Source organism: Arachis ipaensis, chromosome B5, assembly GCF_059453495.1.
Source record: "Arachis ipaensis isolate K30076 ecotype BB chromosome B5, ASM5945349v1, whole genome shotgun sequence".
In the NCBI taxonomy this organism is placed as follows: Eukaryota; Viridiplantae; Streptophyta; class Magnoliopsida; order Fabales; family Fabaceae; genus Arachis; species Arachis ipaensis.
Genome location: NC_142440.1, coordinates 122,829,001 through 122,840,180, shown reverse-complemented (window position 1 = coordinate 122,840,180; position 11,180 = coordinate 122,829,001). Strand labels below are relative to the sequence as shown.

General features: G+C 38.8%; 2 non-coding genes across 2 annotated transcripts; both read right to left on the bottom strand.

The window, feature by feature from the left end:
- Positions 1 to 722: 722 nt before the first annotated feature.
- On the bottom strand, positions 723 to 826 carry LOC148565630 (small nucleolar RNA R71). The gene has a single exon (XR_015883926.1). It is a non-coding gene; the product is annotated as a small nucleolar RNA R71 (small nucleolar RNA).
- Positions 827 to 8,766: 7,940 nt separating this feature from the next.
- Positions 8,767 to 8,874, bottom strand: LOC148565629 (small nucleolar RNA R71). Its single transcript, XR_015883990.1, has one exon. It is a non-coding gene; the product is annotated as a small nucleolar RNA R71 (small nucleolar RNA).
- Positions 8,875 to 11,180: the final 2,306 nt, after the last annotated feature.

The window sequence follows — 11,180 nt, the reverse complement described above, 5'->3', positions numbered from 1 at the left end:
CTTTCTTTATGTCTTTAAATTCAAGCAACTAACTCACTGACTCACTAACTGTTTGAATTAATTCCTCAATTGATCTAACCATACTCTTCCATTAACCAAGAGTATTTCACTTGTTGTTGCCTGTGCTGTGTTCTTGTATGACAGGTAGGAGAGGAGAGACATCAACTCCTCCATATACCGAACCAGAGAGGACCCTTCATAGACTTAGAAGGGAAGCAAGAGGGAAGAGAGTACTGGGAGAAGAAGAATCTGAAGGAGAATCTGAGGACAATTTTGAGGAAGCTCTAGATCTCAACATGGATAGAGAAGTTCACAACCATGAGAGAACTGATGGAAACAATGCCATTCCTGAGAGGAGGGTTCTTAGTTCATACATAAACCCAACCTCTGGGAATTGTGGTAGCAGCATTCAGAAACCACCCATTCAGGCCAACAATTTTGAGCTCAAACCACAGCTAATATCACTTGTGGAGAATCATTGTTCATTTGGTGGGAGTGCTAATGAAGATCCCAACCAACATCTCACAAAATTCCTGAGAATTTGTGACACTGTGAAGTCCAATGGAGTCCAGGAAGATGCCTATAAACTGCTTTTGTTCCCATTTTCACTTAGGGACAAAGCAGCTAAGTGGCTGGAATCATTCCCAAGGGGGAGTCTAACAACATGGGATGAGGTGGAAAGCAAGTTTCTGGCACGTTTCTACCCCCCACAAAAGGTCAATAGGCTTCGATCTGAGGTTCAAACTTTTAGACAACAAGATGGTGAAACTCTCTACGAGGCATGGGAGAGATTCAAGGATTTGACAAGGAAATGCCCACCAGACATGTTCCATGACTGGGTGCAATTGCATATTTTCTATGATGGACTCTCTTATGAATCAAGGAAGGCTGTAGACCATTCATCAGGAGGTTCATTGAACAGGAAAAAGACTGTGGAAGAAGCCATTGAAGTGATTGAGACAGTGGCTGAGAATGAGTACTACTATGCATCAGAGAGGCACAACACTAAGGGAGTCATGGAGCTGAACCATGTTGATACAATTCTAGCCCAAAACAAGGTGTTTGCCAAGCAACTAGCAGAGCTTACCAGGCAATTAGAAACAAAGCAAGTGGCTGCAATACACACACAAGATCAAGAGGAAGTAAGCATTGAAGGAGGTGATTGGGAAGAGGCCAACTATGTGGGAAACCAACAAAGGCAATCATATGATCCACATTCCAACACTTACAACCCAGGATGGAAAAATCACCCAAACTTTGGGTGGGGGAACCAACAAACCCAACCACAAAACCACAAACCTTACAACTACAACACACATAACAATCCCACATACCAAAACTCCAACCAAAGATCATACCAAGCCACACAAAACACTTACTCCCAACCACCATATCATGGCCAAAATAATCAACCTACCCAACCTAATCCGAACCAACAATTTCAAGATCAATTAAACCGGATAGAAGGAATGATGGCAACCATGAGTCAAGACATAACTGAATTGAAAAGCTTCAGGGATGATGTGAGAGCTACCTTAAGGAACCATGGTGAAAAACTCAAGAGGATGGAGTCTCAAGTAGGAGAGCTATCTCAACAGGCCCCCAAATCAACTGCAGTGTTCCCTAGTGACACAGAAAAGAATCCTAAAGGGGAACAAAAGAGAGTGAGATGGGAAGAATGCAAGGCCATCACCATATTGAAGGAAGTCTCAGAAGAAGAAGGAATCAGACCCTCAAAACAGGAGCCAGAAATCTTGAAGGAAGGTGTGGAGGAAGCTAAGCAGGAAAGTGAAACTGAGCAAGCCAAGGAACTGCAAAAAGGCATGCTGGAAATATACCAACCAAAAGCACCATTTCCTCAGAGGTTAGGAGGAAGTGAAAAGGGGAAAACCTATTCAAGGTTTTTAGAGACATTTAAGTCTCTCCATATCAACATTCCCTTTCTTGAGACTCTCCAGCAAATGCCAACACATATCAAGTATTTAAAGGAATTGCTGAGCAAGAAAAGAGTTTTAAAGGGAGGACAAACTGTAATAATGAACAAAGAATGCAGTGCCCTCATCAAGAAGGATATAATCTCTAAGAAAACAGACCCAGGAAGTTTTCATATCCCCTGCATCATAGGAGAAACAAACATTGACAAAGGACTCTGTGATCTAGGAGCTAGCATAAATGTGATGCCTCTGACTCTTATGAAGAGGCTACAACTGAATGAGGTGAGATCCACTGATATAATCATACAACTGGCTGACAAAACTCAGAAGCAAGCTGAAGGGGTAGTTGAGAATGTGCTGGTGAAAGTGGGAAATTATTTTTTCCCCACAGACTTTGTCATTTTGGACATGGAAGAAAGCTACCTACACCCCATCATTCTGGGGAGGCTATTTCTAGCCACTGCTAGAGCACTCATAGATGTAGAACAAGGAGAGCTAATTTTGAGAATACATGATGAACAGCTCATTTTCAATGTTTTCAAACCTGCATCTGAGCCTGAACCAGAACATGAAAAGCCTAAGGATGAGAGTAGCCATCTGTGTTTGGAGGAAAGCAATCCGGCAGCTGAAACTCTGAAACAGTCCTTGGAAAGCAAACAAGAATTGCAAGAGTTAAAGCCACAAGAATCAATAGAAACAGATCAGAAGGATTCTCCCAGCATAAGGGTCAATGAAGAAAGCTTCAAGAGAAAGGGAAGAATTGTAAAGAAATTGCCAAGAGGATGGAGAAACAAGAAAATTCCCACTGAAGGTTTCTCCTCGGGAGATAAAGTGATATCAAGTCATTATCTGCCAATTCCACCTGGCCTCAAAACAATTCCTTCCCAGCGCCCTCAAGTGTTCACAATCAGGAAAGTTCTTTCTATGGAACATTTAGAGGTCATGAAGGAATCAAGTGGGGACGTTTGCATAGTGAGAGGAGAAGACGTCAAGCACTACAATCACCTCAACTGAGGAAGCTGACCGTCAAGCTAATGACGTTAAAGAAGCGCTTGTTGGGAGGCAACCCAACCTGAGGTGATACACTTTTGCTGTTTCTTTTATTTGTTTCAATAAAAAGGGTGAAAGAGTTTCTGTGCATTGCAAAGAATTAAGTTTGGTGTTTCACACCAAACAATGAATTCGTGGATCAATAATTCAAAGGGGAATGTGTGACTCTAAGTTTGGTGTTCCACCATAAAGATCAACTGAACACAACAACCTTTGAATTATATGAAAGGAACAACCATTCTAAGCAGTCACAGAAATGCTTAAAACCCTTAGCAGCAACTTCATTCCAAAGAGAACTCAAGGATTCAAAGCACAGAGAAGTAAGTGGGAGACTAAGTTTGGTGTTCACACACCAACTTAAGACTCAGATACTTACCCATACATAGTTGAGCTAACCACTCAAGTGCTTGAGAAGCAAGCAACTTCATCACTCTTTGCAGGAAAGGAAACAAGGATCTTAAAGCATGAAGCAACATTTAGGAGAAGAAGGAGAAATCAAATTGTTTCATAGCAACAAAGAGCAAACAAGGAATTTCACAAGGTGGTATTGTTCCTTGATAATTCTTTAAAAAGGGCAAACAAAAGCATGCTTGTTCTGGTTTAAACTGTAAATGTTGAATCTCTCTGGAATGTGAAGTATTTAGCATATTTGTCTGTTTATTGCTTTGAATAAAGTGAATGCCTAGATGTTTGGATATAACTCCACCTTCTTAAACAAATGCTTGCCATGCTTGTTCTGTTTCCTAAAATCAAAGAAAAGTTTGAACAAAAGTAACTTGGCTCAATTAGTGACAAATCAAGTAGAATTAAGTGGTGATATGCATGCTTGATTGTTTAGTCAGATCACTGGAAATAGAGTGTAGAATTATCATTTTTTATGTAGAAATTGAAAACTGTCTATGGATCTTGATGAATAAATGTCTTTGGCCATGAAAAAGAAAGAAAAAGAAGAAGAAAAAGCCACTGAAAAAGGCAACCAAAAAGCAGAAAAATTGAGAAAATAAGCTAGGCACCAATGGTTTGAACTTCTGAGACAAATGCCTGTGGTGTTTATGTATTAAGGATATGCTTGGATGAATAGGTTCTGAGGAGTGTTTCAACACTTGGTAACTTGGGTTAACTAACCCGGGATTATCAACCAAAAGTCCATTATCAAGAGCAACCTAAATACAAAACATTTAGTCACACAAAGAGGTGCTGGGCACCAATGTCTCAAGAAGAAATGTGAACTAAAATGCCTAAAGTGGATATGTGTAGTGCACTGATAAGAAAAAGAAAATGCCAAAGGCTTGTGCAACACATGACACTAAGCAAACAAGGAGCAAAGGAGCTCTAAGAAAAAGAAAAGAAAAACAAAGAAGAGAAAAGTGCCAAAGACATAAGAATAACAAGAGGCCATAGCAGTGTTTGATGGATGCAATGAAAAAGTGATAATCTTACCTGATAAGTATGAAAAAGTGATGCTGCAACTTTCTGCATAAAACCCTTCTGATGAACTTCAAATGCTTGCTAATATAGCCAATGTAATTGCTTTCTGTTTCATACTTTCTTCTCAAATAACTCAGGACTTGCTTAGGGACAAGCAAGTATTAAGTTTGGTGTTGTGATGCCAAGGCATCTTAGGCTAGTTTCACTAGCATTTTTCTGTTAGTTTTAGTTGTTTTATGCATTTTCTTGAGCTTTAAGTAACCAAGAATGGTTAAATGAATAACAAAGCAATGAACCATCCAAACAGTATGATTTTGATGCAAATTCCATGAGTTTTAGTTATATTACTTGAATGCTATGAATGGAAGATTTCTCATGAATTTTTGCAAGACTTTGATGCAATTGTTTGGAAGATTTCAGGGAAGAAGAGGCTAAGCAAGGAAGCAACAAAATCAATAAAGGAAGCTTGAATATCACATGTGGAGTTTAAGTTCCAGTTTAAGCCTAAACTGGAGCTTAAACGCCAGAATCATGAAGGCTAAGAAATGCTGGAATTGAAGTTTAACCTCCAGTTTAACCTTAAACTGGAGGTTAAACGCCAGAATGAAAAGTCTCACCAAAGAAGCATTCCACGTTTAACCTCCAGTTTGACCTCAAACTGGAGGTTAAACGCCAGAATGATAATGTCACTCAGGAAGGAGTTCCACGTTTAACCTCCAGTTTAACCTTAAACTAGAGGTTAAACGCCAAAAATGGGAAGTGCACCAGGGAGCCATTTCCACGTTTAAGCTCCAGTTTGACCTCAAACTGGAGCTTAAACGTGTTCGACCAAAAACTTTCCTCCAGGGTTGCTTTCTCCATTTCCACGTTTAAGCTCCAGTTTGACCTCAAACTGGAGCTTAAACGTGTTCGACACCTCCAGGGCTACCCTTCTAAGCTTCCACGTTTAACCTCCAGTTTAACCTTAAACTGGAGGTTAGACGTGTTCGACCTCCAGGATGCCTCCTTCCATTTCCACGTTTAACCTCCAGTTTAACCTTAAACTGGAGGTTAAACGTGTTCGACCTCCAGGGCTGCCCTTCCTATATCCACGTTTAAGCTTCAGTTTAACCTTAAACTGAAGCTTAAACGTGTTCGACTACATGACTCTCCAGGGCTACCTTCTTCCATTTCCACGTTTAAGCTTCAGTTTAACCTTAAACTGAAGCTTAAACGTGCTTCTACAAAAGGCCTCACTGGAAGTGTCTGGCGTTTAAGCTGCAGTTTAAGCTTAAACTGCAACTTAAACGCCACTCTTGGAAAAGGTTTCTGGACCAAAAATATTGTGGTTTAAGTTAGTATTTGAGCACAAACATTAACTTAAACTTATTCTGGTATGAAACCCAATTGAATATCATGGTTTATGGGATTGGGCCTGAAGGATTGATGAGTCTGAAATTTCAATTTATTGAGTCATGTGCCATTATTTGATTATCACTAAGTTGGCTCAATGAATGTTACAGAATTTGGATCAACAGCCTCATCAAGATTATGGATCATAAACCCAAGACAAAAGGAAAGCAGGGAGAGGCCTCAAAGCCCAAGAAGCACAACAGAAGCTCAATATAGAAAGTGTATAAATATGATAGAATTTAAGTTAGATAGAAATTTTTACCTTTTCAATTTTAGCTAGTTTTCATATCTTTGTAGTTGAATTCAGAGCTATGACTCACTAAACCCCTTTCATTGGGTTAGGGAGCTCTATTGTAATTCAATGAATCAATAATAGTTTATCTTCTTCTTCAATCTTTTCTCTTGAATTTTGTTAGAAAGCTTCTCGATCTAATTCCATTGGGTAGTTGTCTTGGGAAAGAAACTACCCATAATTGGAATCCTTCGGAACCTTGGGAAAGGAATGGAGGATTCATGCTAGAGAAGCTTTCTCACAGTGAATTGGATTGGGGTTTGGATGGATATTGTGACATGTAATCCTACCAAATTGTGGTTCATGAAACTGTGTGGTATAATCAGTGATCGAGCATCATCTCTTCTTATGAACATTTAAACCAAGGGATTGGGAATTTGTTTGTTTTTAGAGAGAATTGGTGAGCCAAGGGATTGGGATCCAATCATATAAGATTGCCAAGCAAAATTCAATGAACGCATTGGTTGAGGAAGAGATATACATGTTTTGATTCGGAGATCTCAATATCTCCTAACACCCAATGAATTCCCCATTTCTGATTTCCACTTTCTCTTTACATTCTGCAAATTAATTCATGCAATCACCCCCATTCCCTTTTAATTTCAGCAATTTAGCTTCTGCTCTTTAATTCATGCAATTTAAGATTCAGCCATTTCAATTTCTTGTCATTTACTTTTCCCGCCAATTTTACATTCCGCAATTCTCATCTAAATCTTGATTCCGCTCAACTAGCACACACTTCTAATCCGAATTGCTCATTCAACCAATCCTTGTGGGATTCGACCTCACTCTATTGTGAGTTTTTACTTGACGATAACCGGTGCACTTGCCGGAAGGAATTTTGCCGATCGTGCAATTTCCTAAATCGTAGCATAACTAGTTTATGCGCATCAGTCTTCTTGTTTGATCCTTGCATTTGCATGTGTTGTGTCTTTTCTTGTTTTTCATATGCATTCTTGAATTCTTAGTGTTTAAGCATTAAAAAATTCTAAGTTTGGTGTCTTGTATGTTTTCTTTGCATTAACAATTTTTCAAAAACATGTTCTTGATGTTCATCATGATCTTCAAAGTATTCTTGGTGTTCATCTTAACATTCATAACATTCTTGCATGCATTCCTTGTTTTGATCCAAAAAGAAAAGAGAAAAACATGAAAATGATGTTTTAATTTTTCTCTCTCATCATTAAAAATTCAAAAAAATCAAAAAATATCTTCCCCTTTTTCTCTCTCAAAATTTCGAAAATTAGATTTGACTTTTTCAAAAATTTTTAAAATCAAGTTGTTTCTTATGAGTCAAATCAAATTTTCAATTTGAAAATCTTATCTTTTTCAAAATCTTTTTCAAAAATCAAAGCTTTTCATTTTTCTTAGTTATTTTTGAAAATTTCAAAAATATTTTTCAAAAATCTTTTTCTTATCTTTATCACATAATTTTCGAAAATAACATCATCAATTAATGTTTTGATTCAAAAATTTCAAGTTTGTTACTTGCTTGTTAAGAAAGATTCAAACTTTAAGTTCTAGAATCATATCTTGTGATTTCTTGTGAATCAAGTCATTAATTGTGATTTTAAAAATCAAATCTTTTTCAAAACTAATTTCAATCATATCTTTTCAAAAATATCTTCTTATCTTATCTTTTTCAAAAATTTGATTTCAAAATATCTTTTCTAACTTTTTATCTTCTTATCTTTTCAAAATTTGTTTCAACTAATTAACTCACTTTTTGTTTGTTTCTTATCTTTTTCAAAACTACCTAACTAACTCTCTCTCTCTAATTTTCGAAAATATCTCCCTCTTTTTAAAAAAAAAATTCTTTTTTTTTAATTAACTAATTATTTTAATTTTTGATTTTAAATATTCAAAAATTACTAACCTTTTTCAAAAACTATTTTCGAAAATCACTAACTCTTTTTCAAAAATTATTTTTGAAAATTCTCCTTCTCTCTCCCATCTCCTTCTATTTATTTATTCATCTACTAACACTTCTATTCATCTCACATCTCTGCCCCTATCATCACCTTTGTGTTTGGATTATCCATTCTTTTCTTCAACTGACACAGGGACCTCTATACTGTGGTATAAAGGATCCCTATTATTATTATTATTCTTTTTTTGTGCCCTCTTCTTTGTCATATGAGCAGGAGCAAGGACAAGAACATTCTTGTGGAAGCAGATCCAGAACCTGAAAGGACTCTGAAGAGAAAATTAAGAGAAGCTAAACTACAACAATCCAACAAGCACCTTTCAGAAATTTTCGAACAGGAAGAGGAGATGGCAGCCGAAAATAATAATAATGCAAGGAGGATGCTTGGTGACTTTACTGCACCTAATTCCAATTTACATGGAATAAGCATCTCCATCCCCACCATTGGAGCAAACAATTTTGAGCTGAAACCTCAGCTAGTTTCTCTGATGCAGCAAAACTGCAAGTTTCATGGACTTCCATCTGAAGATCCTTTTCAGTTCTTAATTGAATTCTTGCAGATATGTGATACTGTTAAGACTAATAGAGTAGATCCTGAAGTCTACAGGCTCATGCTTTTCCCTTTTGCTGTAAGAGACAGAGCTAGAATATGGTTGGATTCTCAACCTAAAGACAGCCTGAACTCTTGGGATAAGCTGGTCAAGGCTTTCTTAGCCAAGTTCTTTCCTCCTCAAAAGCTGAGTAAGCTTAGATTGGATGTTCAAACCTTCAGACAGAAGGAAGGTGAATCCCTCTATGAAGCTTGGGAGAGATACAAAAGACTGACCAAAAAGTGTCCTTCTGACATGCTTTCAGAATGGACCATCCTGGACATATTCTATGATGGTCTGTCTGACTTAGCTAAGATGTCATTGGATACTTCTGCAGGTAAATCCATTCACCTAAAGAAAACGCCTGCAGAAGCTCAAGAACTTATTGACATGGTTGCTAATAACCAGTTCATGTACACTTCCGAGAGGAATCCTGTAAGTAATGGGACGCCTCAGAGGAAGGGAGTTCTTGAAATTGATACTCTGAATGCCATATTGGCTCAGAATAAAATATTGACTCAGCAAGTCAATATGATTTCTCAGAGTCTGAATGGAATGCAAGCTGCATCCAACAGTACTCAAGAGGCATCTTCTGAAGAAGAGGCCTATGATCCTGAGAACCCTGCAATAGCAGAGGTAAATTACTTAGGTGAACCTTATGGAAACACCTATAACTCATCATGGAGAAATCATCCAAATTTCTCATGGAAGGATCAGCAAAAGCCTCAACAAGGCTTTAATAATGGTGGAAGAAACAGGTTTAGCAATAGCCAGCCTTTTCCATCATCAACTCAGCAACAGACAGAGAACTCTGAACAAAATACTTCTAATTTAGCAAACTTAGTCTCTGATCTGTCTAAGGCCACTGTAAGTTTCATGAATGAAACAAGGTCCTCAATTAGAAATTTGGAGGCACAAGTGGGCCAGCTGAGAAAAAGGATCACTGAAATCCCTCCTAGTACTCTCCCAAGCAATACAGAAGAAAATCCAAAAGGAGAGTGCAAGGCCATTGACATAGTCAACACGGCCGAACCTAGAGAGGAAGGGGAGGACGTGAATCCCAAGAAGGAAGACCTCCTGGGACGTCCAGTGATCAATGAGGAGGTTCCCTCTGAGGAACCAAAGGAATCTGAGGCTCACTTAGAGACCATAGAGATTCCATTGAACCTCCTTACGCCCTTCATGAGCTCTGATGAGTATTCTTCTTCTGAAGAGAATGAAGATGTCACTGAAGAGCAAGTTGCCAAGTTCTTTGGTGCAATCATGAAGCTGAATGCCAATTTATTTGTTATTGAGACTTGGGAAGATGAACCTCCCTTGTTCACCAATGAACTAAGTGATCTGGATCAACTGAGATTACCTCAGAAGAAACAGGATCCTGGAAAGTTCTTACTACCTTGTACCATAGGCACCATGATCTTTGAAAAGGCTCTGTGTGATCTGGGTTCAGGGATAAACCTCATGCCCCTCTCTGTAATAGAGAAACTAGGAATTTATGGGGTGCAAGTGCTAAAATCTCATTAGAGATGGCAGACAATTCAAGAAAACAGGCTTATGGACAAGTAGAGGACGTGTTAGTAAAGGTGGAAGGCCTTTACATCCCTGATGACTTCATAGTCCTAGATACTGGAAAGGAAGAGGATGAATCCATCATCCTGGGAAGACCTTTCCTAGCCACAGCAAGAGCTGTGATTGATGTGGACAGAGGAGAATTGATCCTTCAAATAAATGAGGACAACCTTGTGTTTACAACTCAAGGATCTCTCTCTGCATCCATAGAGAGGAAGCATAAAAAGCTTCTCTCAAAGCAGAGTCAACCAAAGCCCCCACAGTCAAACTCTAAGTTTGGTGTCGAGAGGCCACAACCAAACTCTAAGTTTGGTGTCAAACCCCCATATCCAAACTCTAAGTTTGGTGTTGGGAGGTCTCCACAAAGCTCTGCAAAGCTGTGAGGCTCCATGAGAGCCCACTATCAAGCTATTGACACTAAAGAAGCGCTTGTTGGGAGGCAACCCAATTTTTATCTAATTATATTTTTATTAGTTATATGTCTTTATAGGTTCATGATCATGTGGAGTCACGAAAAAAATAGAAAAATTAAAAACGGAATCAAAAACAGCAGAAGGAAAATCACACCCTGGAGGAAGACCTTACTGGCGTTTAAACGCCAGTAAGAAGCATGTTTTGGGCGTTCAACGCCAGAACAGAGCATGGTTCTGGCGCTGAACGCCAGAAATGGGCAACATCTGGCCGTTTGAACGCCAGAAATGCACCCTGGAGAAGAGCTGGCGCTGAACGCCCAGAACAAGCATGGTTCTGGCGTTCAACGCCAGAAATGGGCAACAAATGGGCGTTCAACGCCCAGAACAAGCACCAATCTGGCGCTGAACGCTCAGAGTTGTGTGCAAGGGCATTTTGCATGCCTAATTTGGTGCAAGGTTGTAAATCCTTGAACACCTCAGGATCTGTGGACCCCACAGGATCCCCACCTACCTCCACTCACTTCTTCTCACCCCTCTTTCACACAATCCCATAAACACTCTTCCCCAAAAATCTTCACCAATCAC